Genomic DNA, 16,611 nt, shown 5'->3' on the forward strand with positions numbered 1-16,611 from the left:
CGCAGCTGGTCAACACTTTTTTAAACAATAGCCAGACATGTGTCTCAGCTATTGAAATTAATTAAATTAATTATATTGTAATAGGGCCCCAGGAGATATAAGATTTACAATAATAATTAAAATACTATATATACTGCTAAATAAAATCATAATAATTTATGGGCTACTTACTGACTCAAAAAAAAAGTATCTTGCAATAATTTTACTGCTCAACATCTTGTTAATGTCAGTTACAGCTGGTAAGTATGTAAATCATAATTTACAGGCTTTGCAACTAGTTTGAAAATCTATTTTTAGATTTATTTGAAATGATATTATAATATATTTACATTGATTACATTAGTGAAAAAACTTAGCATTTGAACAAACTTGTAATTTAGATATCCATGGATCAGTGGACATCTCAATAAGATACCTGAAAAAAAGTATGTTTATAAACCACTATCTGTGTCTCTTCTAATACCGAGGAACCAGAGTTACAAATAAACTATGTTTATTTTATTCTGAAAATAAAATTAATCAGCACTATGATTAGCTACCCACTAGCCTTTGGTTGGTTAGTTATCTAAATATCTTTCAAGCAATTTAGGTGAGTTGCAACAACTACCAGTTGATTATACCTCGCTTGCTGTTTGTTAGTTTATACATGTTTGGGAAGTTGTTCCTTGTTGCAACTACACAGTTCACAATTTAGGGCTGTTTTAACTGCATTGCTTAAACAGATACCTTGCAAAAGGTATGTAGTAAATAAGGGCAACAGACAAGTAAAATTCCTTTAGAACAGCGCTGGACATATACATGTACAAACATAGTCTTATAAACAAACATCACCTATAAACCATCTTTCTCTTAAGATGTTGGGATAGGAGGGAAGAAACCAAATTGAAGCCCTCCTTTAATCACAGAAATTCACAGGTGACATTGGGCCAGTCATGCTCTCTCAACCCAAGCTACTCCAAAGGATTATTTTGGGCAAAAACAAGAGAAGGAGAGAGGTATACTAGGAGAGATATATACTGTGCCACTGCTTTGAGTTCTTCAATGAAAGACGAGATACAGAACAAACAAACAATGAAACAAATAAATGTATAAACTTCCTTATTACTTTATTTTCAAAGGTTTATTTTCAGTGAATTGAAGTTTTATTGTTCAATGTGCAGTTGTATGCACACCTCTGTGTATAATCTGACCCACTGCAATTGGAAATGATTCAATTAAAATTTAGTATAATTGTACTGAAATTTCATCCTGCATTTTGAATTGTTCTTTTTCATATAGAATTAAGAGATTCTTTAGTAGTAGTACAAATGAGAATCTCCTGTCTAATATTTCAGTTGAGACAATCCTTTTGGGATAAGTTATTGGTTTGGTAAGTTTATTTTTGTCTGGAAAAAACAAAGGTATTGCTAAAGATCTTTCCTTTTTAGATCATTCAACTCAATTTTTAATTAGTCTTGGCAAGGCTATACTTGAAGATACAGTTCTACAGAGAAGTAGATCTATAGTATATATCTGTATGTTACATAGATGACACTTTTGCTATCATCAATGCATCAGACTAGAAGAGACACACCATCTACTCAACCATGTATTCACTGGGATCAGTTTTACCCAAGAGGAAGAAAAAGAACGACTCGACTCCCCTTCCGAAATATTGAAATAAAGAGACAAGACAATGTTGAATTAACAACCTACATATACTGAAAATCAACATTCATAGACCAAATTCTGAATTTCTCAAGCAACCATCCTCCTGCACACAAGAGAGTTGCACCCAGACCCTTTTCAAAAGAGCCAAAACACACTGCAGCACCAAGTCATTAAGAAAAGCAGAAGAGAAATACCTTTTTGATGTTTTCCTCCGCAATGGGTATCAAAAAAATTTCATAATACGATGCTTGTCATCCAAACCCTGACAAAATGCACAGCCAACCACATCACAAAAACAAGTCCTTCCATACATCAAAGGAACATTCGAAATGGCTACCAGAATACTGCCACCCCTAGGAATAATGATAGTTCACAAACTCACACTTACACTCAGAAAAGAGCTATCTAGTGCCCCCCTGGGGGTTTATATGCGCCTTCGTGGCCACATTGTCAGTAAGTACCAACACATGTTTGTCAGTGACCAACTGCTGAAAGTGCAGGAGGGCTAAATAAACTGCTCACAGTTCCAGCTAATTGATGTTTTGCTGCAATCGTGGCCCAACCATATGCCCTGAGCCATCTGTGACTGGAGATGCGCCCCCCCCATCAAAGAGGCGTCTATTGTCAGCACCAGACGGTGAGGTTCATGGAACAGCCACCCCCATGAGATGGTCAGTGACTTCCACCAGTTGATGCTGAGGTGAACCTGGACCGTGGCTGGTGAATTGCCTCTGCCTGGCTTCTGAAAAGACAAAAGAAACCATTGAAGGTCTTTTGCATCACCCACAGGGTGATGTGAATGGCCAACACCATTTTGCCTAGGAGCTTTGACAGCAGCGCCAAGGGTACTCTACGGTCTTTCTGAACCCTACCAGCTAGATCTTTGAGGCTGGCCTGCTGTTCCTGAGACAAGTATACCTTGCTCTCTAGCGAATCTATCACTGCCCCAAGATGGAGCAACCGGATCGACGGGGTCAAGTGGCTTTTCTCCATGTTAATGGAGAAGCCATGATGTTTGAGACAATGAATAGTTACTTGAAGATACTCTATGGAAAGTTGTCTAGAAGAGGACTGAATTAAAATATTGTCCAAGTAACATTGGACACGGATGGGTATGGCCCTTAGGTGGGCCGCCAAAGCAGCTAATATCTTAGTAAAGGTAGGGTGCACAGAAGAAAGCCCAAAGGGAAACGCTCGATACTGATAGTGAGTACTGGCATAATAAAATCTAAGAAAACTCCGATACCAAGAAAAAATCAGAATGCCTCAGTGAAGTCAATAGAGGTGAGGAAGTCACCCTTCCTGACACCAGCAAGAATAGATTGAGGAGACTGCATTTTGAACCATTTTATACACAAGGTATCAGTTCAGCCTCTTAAAGTCCAGGTCTCCACCAACCCGAGGACTTAGGAACGAGAAATAAGAGAGAGTAGAACTCCTGCCCTGCCTGATCCTCCCATTCCTTCTGGATAGCTGTAAGGTTCAGAAGGTGTTGTTGCACGGCCAAATCCATGAGGACCTTTTTGTTTCTATCGTTAGATAAAGCACAATGGATAAAGAACCTTGGGAGGGTGGAGAGGAATTCAAGAGATAGACCAGATCTTACAGTATCCCTGACCCAGACGTCCAACGTAAGTTCATCCCATCAGTCTTCAAAGACAGCCACTGCCCCTGATGGGAGGGTCAGACATGCAGTTATCTGTGGTGTCGGAACAAACGACTTCCTCCCTCTCAAAAGGGCCATTTGCCTGGGAAAGTTCTATCTCGAGGCGGTAGTCCTGGTGTCCTCTCTCTCTAGGCCCGAAAGACCCTTGGGAATGTGAGGTTCCAGCACCCCAATCGGATCCTCAAGAAAGAGGCCTGCATTGTGGGAATTATTATGGAAAATAAAAAAAAATTTGCTCTGGAAAAAAGAGTGAGAATACAAAAAAGAAAGAGGCCTGCAGAAAAAAGGAGAGTAGTGGAAAGTACCTATGCTGAGATGTAGGTACCATCTTATGCTTGTCCTTTGTCTCCACCAGCATAACTTGTCCCCCGTAAAGGGAGCAGAAGCGAGGTGCCACTTGTGATGGGCGTCCGCCTGCCAATGCCTGAGCCATAGCAAACGATGTGCCACCACTGTGGAAGCCATGGACTTGGAGGCGAAATTTAACATAGTGTTGGCTGAGAATTGAATCATAGCGATGATCTTATTAAGATCCTGCTGCAGTCTGGTGTCATCTGCTGGCAATTTGTCTTGTAGCTGTTGCAGCCAGAGTAAGGCTGCCCTATTAAAGAACGATGCTGTGGTAGCTGATTGAATTGCCCAGGCTGCCACCTTGTGCCCATTAAAGGGACTGGTCCAACTTTCGTTCTTCCGGGCACAACCCCTCGTCTGATTCACCCAGAAAGGAGGTGTTAGATAATAAGGCTGCTATTGGGGCATCCACTGATGGAACCTGGAGCAACGCCATTCTGTGGAAGAAGGGATCGGGGCTGACCCAGGAGTTGTCCACTGTCGTTGAACAACATTGAGGAACACTTGAGGCGCAGGAACAGCATCCACAGCTTTGCTCGGTTCTGAGAATAGGGGATCCAACCTCATGGGAAGGCGAAGGTATATCCCCTGCAGGAGGGGAGCCGAGGCATGCTGCATTGGTTGCTTTGAACAGCAACAATTTAAAAATGGTGGATGGAAATAGACTGGTAAATGCCGGCTGCTCAGGTAGCAAACCATCATCTTCTGAAAGATCCAGGTCTAGGTCTATCTCCTCAAGGAGCGATGGATGGAAGGAGTCAGGGAACCCAGATCCTGAAAGGAGTGAAGGTCTTCCAGACAATGATTGTCAGGTGAATCAGATATGAGTGTCATCTCAGAGAACTCTCTGCTGGGCTGCTGAAACCAAGCCGAGAGAGATTGCTATGTAGCTCTGGAAATAATGTCCTGGATATTGGTTGGAAGGATAAATCCCTGATCCTGTGTAGGATAGGCCCCGGCATCCGCTGGGATGTCTGTAGAATGAGGGTCCAGAGTGGGGTTCCGGACAGGGGCTGCACCATCAACAGGCTGTTGCAACAGTGGAATTGTCAGACCCATAATCCAGCCATCGAAATCGGCAAGGGGCAGTCTGGGAGAGAGACCTGGTCTGGAATAGCCCCTGGGGATCATTCGTGGGAAAGAGGCTCAGCTGACATACAGAGATCATCTCTGGGTTCTGCGGAAGACACTGCGTTTTTACTGGCCTTGCTGCAGAACTTTTGCAAGGCCTTATCTCTCTGCCTCTCATCCCGAAGGGATGCCTTAATATGATGACCAGCCTTGTGGTGAGAGCGGGAACCATTTTTGTCCTTGGCTGCATTCCTTCGAGTGCTGGCCTTAGACATCCCTGGACATGTGTCCATTGGGACCAAGGCAGCCATTTTGGCTGCTTCAGCCTTGCAGCCGTTCTTAGACTTTCCCAAAGCTTTAGGCATAGCTGTGCACGGACTCTTGATAATAAAGAAAGCTTATATTTGTTATAAGTGTTACTCTCTCTGTCTCTCTTTTTTGTATTAATGGTGCTGCCAAGGAACCTCCAACACCTCACATGATCACGAGTCCGGCATCAATAGATTGTCCAACCAGCCACTGCGCGGGAGGACAATGAACCCCAGAGCACAAAGCCTAGGCACTGGAGGCTGAAATTGTTCTTAAATAGAAAAACCAGCAGCCAGGGTCAGTTTTACCCAAACTGTAAAGCGCAGGGCTCCTGCTATCCTGCGCAGCTGCGCCAGACAATTTTCAAGCGTGAAGCTCAAAATGGGGGCTTCGAAATCCACAAGTGAGCGCGAAGCTCCAATGGCAGCTTGGAGGTAACGAAGAACTCAAAACTCTGGAAAAAAAATTGGCTTGAAGATCAAATACACTGCCGCCAAGTCAGGGAAACGCTAGGCCGTCGCCTGAAGTGCAAAATGGAAGCGCGAAGCTCCTCTGACAGCTCTAAATGTTAGGCAGCTCCTTCCAAGTTGTAAAAGCAAATGGCTGCCCGACCAGCCTGTTTGGGAGCACGAACCTCCACCAAATTCGTCCCGACAGAAAGGAGCGTGAAAACTCCATCAGTCAGTAATCCCAGCACCCACAGGAACACAGAGCTCCACCGCTACTCCGGAACACTTGCAGTTCAACGGAGGCACTAGGTAATACCCAAAAGGGAAATACCTTTCAGGGAGCTGGGATCCCCTTGACAGCAGAGCCAACCAAATGGGGAATCAGCCTTTTTTACTCACAAGCCTGAGTAATCTGAAGAAATCCAGAAAGAGTCTCTATAAGATGAAACAGCAAGCAGGAATTGGAAGAGAAGAATTGGAGAGAAACAATCAGACATGTCCGTCCAGTCTGAAGGACTGAGTAAAAAGCTGGGGACCAAACAACAAGGGTGGGACTTGCAACTTTGACAGACTCAGTCCTTCAACTGAAAGACCAGTACCCATTCCTGGCTGCTGTCTCCACCACTATGGAGAACAGAATATTTACTATTCAGTATAAATGTTTTGATTTCTTTTTCTCTCAACAGCTACATGGCTAGGCCATGAATTTGTACATGAATAGCTGAATTGGACGCGGTGGCTCAGGGGCTAGGACGTTGAGATTGTCGATTGAAAGGTCGGCAGCTCAGCGGTTCGAATCCCTAGTGCTGCCGTGTAACGGGGTGAGCTCCCGTTACTTGTCCCAGCTTCTGCTAACCTAGCAGTTTCGAAAGCACGTAAAAATGCAAGTAGAAAAAATAGGGACCACCTTGGTGGGAAGGTAACAGTGTTCCATGCACCTTTGGCATTGAGTCATGCCGGCCACATGACCATGGAGACATCTTCGGACAGCGCTGGCTCTTCGGCTTTGAAACGGAGATGAGCACCGCTCCCTAGAGTTGGCAACGACTAGCATGTATGTGCGAGGGGAACCTTTACTTTTATCTTTACATAGCTGAATTTGATAAAAAAATAAATATATTAAGACAAATTTGTCTCACTGTGGAGCTATACTTTTGGGGCTATTTTTTGGGTGCCTAGATATCAGAAAGGGGGCGATGTTCCTTTAATATTAAGTAGAATAAAGTGCAAAAGATTTTGAGAAATTTTCAATCTTCTTTGAGGGACAAACTAAAGATAGGAGGAGCTGAAAGCCTGAGAATCTTGTTTTCACTAGCTTATAAGCTTTCAAAAGTTTCAATTAACGTCTTTCATTTCATATTGTCATTTAATAATCCTAGAACAATAACATTATTGAGGCTGAGAGGGCAAAAATCCAAGACTGAATATTGCTTGTGATTTAACAAATGGCACATGTAAGCTGCCCTAAACAGTTAAACAACAAGTAGTAAGAAAGAGTGTTTTTATTATTTGCAGATTATTTTGAAGATTTTAAGAGTACAATATCTATTTACTCGAATATACTGATTGACAATGTTGTAATGAAAGAAGTTGGGTAAATAGTAATGTGATATTAATGGCTTTATATACAATCAGAGCACTGTGTGAATATACAGCTAAATTGCTTGTTGTTATAGATTAGTTCAGATATAGGATAGAATTTTATGTTTTATAATCTCTCTATAAGGGCTTACTACAGAATTTTGCTTTTTGCAAGTGTAATTATTTGCTCAAAAGAAACATAGTTCAGTAGACTTTGAGCAGAGTTTGTAACTAGCTATAAAAGTTATCTTAAGACTGCAGAACGATAGATCTAAAGAGACCCAATGGTCAATTAATTTTACTGTGTCACAAAGCAGAATAAACCAAACAATCTGGATCACAGTGTGCCTAAATGAAAGAACAGGTGCATTGCAACAAGAAGTCTACAAAGCAATGAACAAATGCCTTATGAAGCACAAAAAGCTACTTACACCAGAACATAATGTACACCTGAAGGAATTTTTTTCTACTTTCAATCATGTCATCCCTTTCCATGTATGATGAGAGGTAAAGTTATGCCTGCATGGTCTAAGAAAGTTTGGTTTTAGAATATTGGAAATCTCTGCCTGGGTTTTGTCTGCTTCAGAAACATTTTAATCTTCCCCTGCTGTGGTCTCTCAATTCTGTCTAGTATGTATTTGCCATCAATAAACTGCAGGTATAGCAAGTGTTCTTAGCAATCATATTGCAATGATGAGTTTTAGATTATCAGTGGTCATTCCCTATGCAAGGATAATGGACCAATTAAGATTCAAGATCTACAGCACCCTTTAGAAAGAGAAGAAGTAATATGTAGTTTGCTATCAGGGCAACTAATGAGAACAAATAGAAACAGAGATAGTTTGGGGGAGGGAGGAGAGGAACAAGTCAATCATACATCCTTATAAAAGGATGATGAGTAAATAGCAACGGTGATATTTCCAGATATATATAACATAAGATATGATAATTACATACATTTCAAATGTTTAGGGAACCTTGTTGAGCTTCATTCGCTATGCTAGTTGTAGCTATTCCTAGAGCTGAAGTTGCTTGTGACATTAACTCATGCCTTCATCCTCTATATGATACATGGGTTTGCTTTTGAAGAATACCTGGAAGCAAAACTTATTACTCACGTTGCTAGGTGAGAGTACTCCCAATTTTGCAGGCACCATAAAGAAACCAGACCAGTGACTAAGGTGGCCCCAGGAGATGGAAACATGCCACTAGAGCCAAGCAACTGATTTGAAGCCCTCGACATGTAAGATTAGTTCCAACAACTTGAGACAATTCTATCATTTTGACCTAGTATTCTAATAGCAGAAAGGGTTACAGTTAGATACAAACTCCACATAAATCAATCATATCAAAGCTTTTCACCAGGGAAAAGAAAAATGAAAGTGCTAGAGGACTCACTGTTTTAAAGGACAGATGCAGTTACGTACAGATCAGATTCAAAAAAGGGAAAACGAGACTTGTAATTTTAAGGTCTCTGTTACTAGGATTTAGAATAGATTGACAGATGGTGCAAGCACTTAAAAGAAAACATTCTCAGGAATCAGCATAAGTTTATCAAGTCATTTCTGATTAGTATTTTTAATGACAGCCTCTAATTTGGTATACCATAAGAAAACTATACCTATATAATGTCCCTGAGTTTAGTAAACTCAGTCTGTCAAGGTGATATCCTTGAAGGTTGTTAGAACTTTAATTTTGGAAAGATACAAATGGACTAAGGGTGTAGTTAAATTTTAAATAAGATTTTGGAAATAATTATAAAGAATCCTTCTCTAGGGAAATATTTTTATTTTGATTTTTTTCAAAAAAACATACAATTTTAAAAATTGGGTTCTAGAGCACGTGTTCGATGTTTGAAAGCGATCACGTGCTCCGGCCCCCCATTCCCTACCCGTTCCTCGGGCGGCCATGATCCTCAGAGCTTGGACCTTCGGCTGATGTTATGTAATGCCCGGTCCGTGGCTAATAAAGCTCCCCTGATTTGCGATCTTATTCAGGGGGAGTCCGCGGACTTTACGGGCATTACGGAGACCTGGTTGGGCCTAGAGGGGGGGGGGTTCCCCTTGTTGAGATGTGCCCTCCAGGTTTCCGAGCATTTCATCAGCCGAGGGCCCAAGGTAGGGGTGGGGGGGTGGCGGTTGTTATTAAGGAAGATCTGGTGCCGAGGGAGGCCACTGTTCCTCAGATTGCCGGCTGTGAATCCCTCTATGTGCGGTGGGGCCATAGGAATCAGTTGGGCTTGTTGATCACGTACCTGGCTCCTTGCTGCGTGACCACAGCCCTGCCTGAGCTGTTGGAGGTAATTGCTGCTGTGGCGGTTGAGACCCCCAGACTTATAGTCATGGGGGATTTCAACCTGCCATCAGCTGGCTTGTTATCGACGGCAGCTCGGGAGTTCCAGGCTTCCATGACGGCCTTGGACTTGATTCGAGTAAATGATGGCCCTACGCACATGGGGGGAGGCACGCTGGATTTGATTTATATCTCTGGACAGTGGTTAAATGATCTGGAATTAGATGATTTAGTAACAGAACCAATGTCATGGTCCGATCATTTTCTCCTTCACCTAGACTTCCGAACCGCCACTCACCATCGCAGGGAGGCGGAACCTACACGTTGGTTCCGTCCCAGGCGCCTGATGGACCCTGAGAGGTTCCTGACGGAGCTTGGGCCATTTCCTGAGGATCTGGCCCATGGCACGACTGAGGAACTAGTCACGGCCTGGGAACAGGCCGCGGCTGGGGCCTTGGACCGTGTCATGCCTTTGCGGCCTCTGACCCGGCGCAGATCTCGGCCGGCCCCTTGGTTCTCCGAGGGGCTGAGGGAGATGAAACGCCAGAGAAGACGCCTAGAGAGCACCTGGAGGTCCAGTCGCTCCGAAGCTGATTGGACACTAGTTAGGTCCTATTCTAGGACCTACCTAGTGGCAATGAGGGAGGCGAGGCGTTCTTACGCCTCCACCCTCATTGCATCGGCAGATAACTGCCCGGCCGCCCTGTTTTGGGTGGCCCGCTCCCTCCTTCATCAGGAGGTGCGGGATGACCCTTTGCAGGGACGAGCCGAGGAGTTTAGTGGTTATCTATACGATAAAATCACTCAGCTCCGGGACGGTCTGGACCGAAATTGGGATGATCCAAGCAAGGGACAGGAGGCACGTCTTGTCGAGTCTATTTGGGATGAGTTTGACCCTGTGGCTCCCGAGGACGTGGACAGGTTGTTGGGGAGGCTTCACGCCACGACATGTTTACTGGACCCGTGTCCTTCCTGGCTGGTACTGGCCACTCAGGAGGTGACACGAGGCTGGCTCCAGAGGATTATCAACGCTTCTTTGTTGGAAGGGGTTTTCCCTGCCGCCTTGAAAGAGGCGGTGGTGAGACCCCTCCTCAAGAAGCCCTCCCTGGACCCAGCTATTTTGGGCAATTATCGTCCAGTCTCCAACCTTCGCTTTGTTGCGAAGGTTGTAGAGAGTGCTGTGGCGCGACAGCTACCCCAATACCTGGATGAAGCTGTCTATCTAGACCCGTTCCAGTCCGGCTTCCGACCCGGATACAGCACGGAGACAGCTTTGGTCGCATTGGTGGATGATCTCTGGAGGGCCAGGGACAGGGGTTATTCCTCTGCCCTGGTCCTATTAGACCTCTCAGCGGCTTTTGATACCATCGACCATGGTATCTTGCTGCGCCGGTTGGGGGGATTGGGAGTGGGAGGCACCGTGTACCGGTGGTTCTCCTCCTATCTCTCCGACCGGTCGCAGACGGTGTTGACAGGGGGGCAGAGGTCGACCGCGAGGTGCCTCACTTGTGGGGTGCCGCAGGGGTCGATTCTCTCGCCCCTTCTGTTCAACATCTACATGAAGCCGTTGGGTGAGATCATCAGTGGCTTCGGGGTGAGATACCAGCAGTACGCTGATGACACCCAGCTGTACTTTTCCACCCCGGGCCACCCCAATGAAGTTGTTGAAGTGCTGTCCCGGTGTTTGGAAGCCGTACGGGTCTGGATGGGGAGAAACAGGCTCAAGCTTAATCCCTCCAAGACGGAGTGGCTGTGGATGCCGGCATCCCGATTCAGTCAGCTGCAGCCGCAGCTGACTGTTGGAGGCGAGTTACTGGCCCCAAAGGATAGGGTGCGCAACTTAGGTGTCCTCCTGGATGAACGGCTGTCGTTTGAAGATCATTTGACGGCCGTCTCCAGGAGGGCCTTCCACCAGGTTCACCTGGTTCGGCAGTTGCGCCCCTTCCTTGATCGGGATGCCTTGTGCACAGTCACTCATGCGCTCGTTACCTCTCGCTTGGATTATTGTAATGCTCTCTACATGGGGCTCCCCTTGAGGTGCACTCGGAAGTGTTGTGACCCAGGTTCCTGGACCCAGACTCCTGGACTCGGATGATTCAGAAAATGAGGGAGAAGACCTGGCAAGCCCTGTTTCTCTTGAGCCCTTTCCCTCCCTGGCACCCACTCAAAGGGAGGAGGAGGGGCCGGCACGGCCTGATTCTCCCGGGCCTTCTTCTGATTTGGCAACGCCCCAAGAACAGTTTTGGAGTGACGCAAGATTACGAAGACTTGATCGACGTGCGCAGCAGCGGAAGAGTTGGGACAAAGCCAAGTCATAATTGTCATGCAGTGACATCTGCAGAGACTATAAATAGGAGGCGGGACTTCCTGGTTTTTTGTCTTGGACAAAGCAATGAATTTGGCGCGAGCTAACTGTTTCATGGAGGGAAGAATATATTCGTGAGTAATTCTGGCCTTATCTATAATTTCCTCGTTATCTCCAGAAACTTGGCAGGCCCGTGGGTAGACGTGGCCAGGACATGTATCTATGTAAATAAAAGGAAAAAAAAAGGAAGGCCTCTGACGGACTCTTTGCTGGGAGTATTGGGGGAAGGGAAACAGAACAGGAGGCTTCAGTTAGTCCAGAATGCAGCTGCGCGGGTGATTGAGGGAGCTAGGCGTAGCTCCCATGTAACACCGCTCCTGCGCAGGCTGCACTGGCTACCTGTGGCCTTTCGAGTGCACTTTAAGGTTTTGGTTACGACCTTTAAAGCGCTCCATGGCTTAGGGCCTGGGTACTTACGGGACTGCCTGCTGTTACCACATGCCTCCCACCGACCCGTACGCTCTCACAGAGAGGGACTTCTCAGGGTGCCGTCCGCCAAACAATGTCGGCTGGCGGCCCCCAGGGGAAGGTCCTTCTTGGTGGGGGCTCCCACACTCTGGAACGAGCTTCCCCCGGGTTTACGCCAAATTCCTGACGTTCAGACCTTTCGTCGCGAACTGAAGACACATCTGTTCATTCACGCAGGGCTGGCTTGAATTTTATCAATTTTAAATTTTTTATTAATATTTTTAAATGGGGTTTTAGTCTATTATATATTTTAACTTCTTAGGCTAACTATAAAATAAGTTTCTTAACCGTATTTTAAATTGTACATTGTATTACCTGTTTTATTTTGCCTGTACACCTCCCTGAGTCCTTCGGGAGAAGGGCGGTATAAAAATCAAATTAAATAAATAAATAAATAAATAAATAGAGAAACTAAAGATTAAAATTAAAGAAGAACATATAAACTCAATTTACAATTAAAGAATGGAGCATAATATTCTAACACTGGACATATTGAAGGATATTTTTGAAAACTGGATTGAGAAGTTAACATTAATAGGGTTAACAGTGTGAAGAAAACAAATGCTGACAAGTGGCACTGCATTATAAAATAGAAACACAGAAGGGATGTTTGCTAATTGGCACATAAAAAGGCAATGCGTGCCTGGTTCTCAGGAACACTTATCAACATTTCTACAGCAACGTTTCCTTTATTAAGATGGTATCTTTTTCTTGAAGATAGTAACAGTAGAATGGCGGAAAAGTAACCTGAGGTTTAAATATTTAAGTTTTGTTTGTTTGTTTGTTTGTTTACTTTATTTCCGATTTCTGAACTGCCCATCTCCCTCAGCAAGAGATTTTGGGCAGTGTACAATACATGTATATGTATGACTATTATTTTTGTCCTCCTATAAGAAATGTATAAATATGAGTGTATCCTTCTGTCTGCAGTTCATTCCATCATTTTCTGGAGGGAATTCTTTCAGTGTGCACTTTTAACTATAAATATTGCAGTATGTCTTGATTATTTGTTTTGAGTCCTGCATTTTAATTCAGTCAGCTGCAGCCGCGGCTGGCTGTTGGAGGCAGTTACTGGCCCCAAAGGATAGGGTGCGCAACTTAGGTGTCCTCCTGGATGATCGGCTGTCGTTTGAAGATCATTTGACGGCCGTCTCCAGGAGGGCCTTCCACCAGGTTCACCTGGTTCGTCAGTTGCGCTCCTTCCTTGATCGGGATGCCTTGTGCACAGTCACTCATGCGCTCGTTACCTCTCGCTTGGATTATTGTAATGCTCTCTACATGGGGCTCCCTTGAGGTGCACTCGGAGTGTTGTGACCCAGGTTCCTGGACCCAGACTCCTGGACTCGGATGATTCAGAAATGAGGAGAAGACCTGGCAAGCCCTGTTTCTCTTGAGCCCTTTCCTCCCTGGCACCCACTCAAAGGGAGGAGGAGGGGCCGCAGCCCTGATTCTCCGGCCTTCTTCTGATTTGGCAACGCCCCAAGAACAGTTTTGGAGTGACGCAAGATTACGAAGACTTGATCGACGTGCGCAGCAGCGGAAGAGTTGGGACAAAGCCAAGTCATAATTGTCATGCAGTGACATCTGCAGAGACTATAAATAGGAGGCGGGACTTCCTGGTTTTTTGTCTTGGACAAAGCAATGAATTTGGCGCGAGCTAACTGTTTCATGGAGGGAAGAATATATTCGTGAGTAATTCTGGCCTTATCTATAATTTCCTCGTTATCTCCAGAAACTTGGCAGGCCCGTGGGTAGACGTGGCCAGGACATGTATCTATGTAAATAAAAGGAAAAAAGGAAGGCCTCTGACGGACTCTTTGCTGGGAGTATTGGGGGAAGGGAAACAGAACAGGAGGCTTCAGTTAGTCCAGAATGCAGCTGCGCGGGTGATTGAGGGAGCTAGGCGTAGCTCCCATGTAACACCGCTCCTGCGCAGGCTGCACTGGCTACCTGTGGCCTTTCGAGTGCACTTTAAGGTTTTGGTTACGACCTTTAAAGCGCTCCATGGCTTAGGGCCTGGGTACTTACGGGACTGCCTGCTGTTACCACATGCCTCCCACCGACCCGTACGCTCTCACAGAGAGGGACTTCTCAGGGTGCCGTCCGCCAAACAATGTCGGCTGGCGGCCCCCAGGGGAAGGTCCTTCTCGGTGGGGGCTCCCACACTCTGGAACGAGCTTCCCCCGGGTTTACGCCAAATTCCTGACCTTCAGACCTTTCGTCGCAAACTGAAGACACATCTGTTCATTCGCGCGGGGCTGGCTTGAATTTTATCAATTTTAAATTTTTTATTAATATTTTTAAATGGGGTTTTAGTCTATTATATATTTTAACTTCTTAGGCTAACTATAAAATAAGTTTCTTAACCGTATTTTAAATTGTACATTGTATTACCTGTTTTATTTTGCCTGTACACCGCCCTGAGTCCTTCGGGAGAAGGGCGGTATAAAAATCAAATTAAATAAATAAATAAATAAATAAATAGAGAAACTAAAGATTAAAATTAAAGAAGAACATATAAACTCAATTTACAATTAAAGAATGGAGCATAATATTCTAACACTGGACATATTGAAGGATATTTTTGAAAACTGGATTGAGAAGTTAACATTAATAGGGTTAACAGTGTGAAGAAAACAAATGCTGACAAGTGGCACTGCATTATAAAATAGAAACACAGAAGGGATGTTTGCTAATTGGCACATAAAAAGGCAATGCGTGCCTGGTTCTCAGGAACACTTATCAACATTTCTACAGCAACGTTTCCTTTATTAAGATGGTATCTTTTTCTTGAAGATAGTAACAGTAGAATGGCGGAAAAGTAACCTGAGGTTTAAATATTTAAGTTTTGTTTGTTTGTTTGTTTACTTTATTTCCGATTTCTGAACTGCCCATCTCCCTCAGCAAGAGATTTTGGGCAGTGTACAATACATGTATATGTATAACTATTATTTTTGTCCTCCTATAAGAAATGTATAAATATGAGTGTATCCTTCTGTCTGCAGTTCATTCCACCATTTTCTGGAGGGAATTCTTTCAGTGTGCACTTTTAACTATAAATATTGCAGTATGTCTTGATTATTTGTTTTGAGTCCTGCATTTTAATTCCACAAGTGACATATGCCTCTATGGAGAAACTGTGTCTAGAAGATGTGGGACAGAACAAGTTTTACCTGACAAAATTGCAATTGAGTTGAAAGTAGATTTACAAATGACAGGCTACAAGAATGATATGGAAAAAGATGTCACACTGAAGAAGAAATCAGCTGATGTTTTAATGATTAAAAAGGATATTCAAACAATATACCAAGAGAATGATCTGAATAATTTTGCTATATTAGATTTACAAAAAGCGTTTAATGTTTTGAAGAATCTTCAAAGAGAAAAGAAACAAAGAAAAAAATAAAAAATCAAATTCACTGACATTATTTGAATGGACTAAATATTATGACAGTCCTTCCTAAATTTCTTTCTCTGCCCTTTCACTGAAGACTTTCCTAGGTAGCAGCTCTTCCCCTTGCTCCCCAAGGTCATCTACACATTCCATTACATAACCCTCAGTGGACTTTTGCTCACATCAGGACTAAAATGACAGATACTTTATGACTTTGTCTATAGATAATACATGGGATATGGAAAGAGAGATCATCTGTTGTATTTTAAGAGGAGTTAAGTAACTAAAATTGTTTATAGTTGTGATGAAGGTTGGAAGTCACATAAGTATACATATACATATTGCTTTTATTTTTTTCTTTACTATATTCTTACCTTTCCTATTTCTTTTTATTTTTTTATTTCTTTCTGCAACTTCTACTCTTTATTTCTATTCTTCTACCTTTCTTTCAGATTTTACCTTGGTTGCTGGATATAGTTTAGGATGGTATATGATGGAAGTAAAGCATATGTGAATTAGGAAAATATCATTACTTATGATAATGTTAATGGTGTGTTGTTTAGACATATTATCATTATACATGTACTTTGGTAATGATATGAAACCATGATGGTATTTAAGATATGAAATGATCTGCAGTGAATGATGGAGTATGTGATGAAACAAGGAATATGGACCATTAAAGTAATGCATCAAAGATCAAGACTGTGACATTTGACAGTGAAAATAAACTATTACAAGTTATCAAAAATCCCCTCAAACGAGAAGAAGTAGATACCTTGGTAGAACCAAAAGACTAGAAATGAACAGAAAAATTTTAAGATATGTAAATAGTATTAGAAAGATAGCGAGTGGTATTTTGTGAAGAATTAGTTTGTTGAAAGAAAATATACTGGACATAAGTATGTGCTTCTTCCTATTTGCTATATGTTAAGTGCATTAGGAGAAATATAAAAGTAATTTATAAAGGAATGGGTTATGGTGAAACAAGAAAAGATAGAACAGCAAATATTTA

Source organism: Ahaetulla prasina, chromosome 7, assembly GCF_028640845.1.
Source record: "Ahaetulla prasina isolate Xishuangbanna chromosome 7, ASM2864084v1, whole genome shotgun sequence".
In the NCBI taxonomy this organism is placed as follows: Eukaryota; Metazoa; Chordata; class Lepidosauria; order Squamata; family Colubridae; genus Ahaetulla; species Ahaetulla prasina.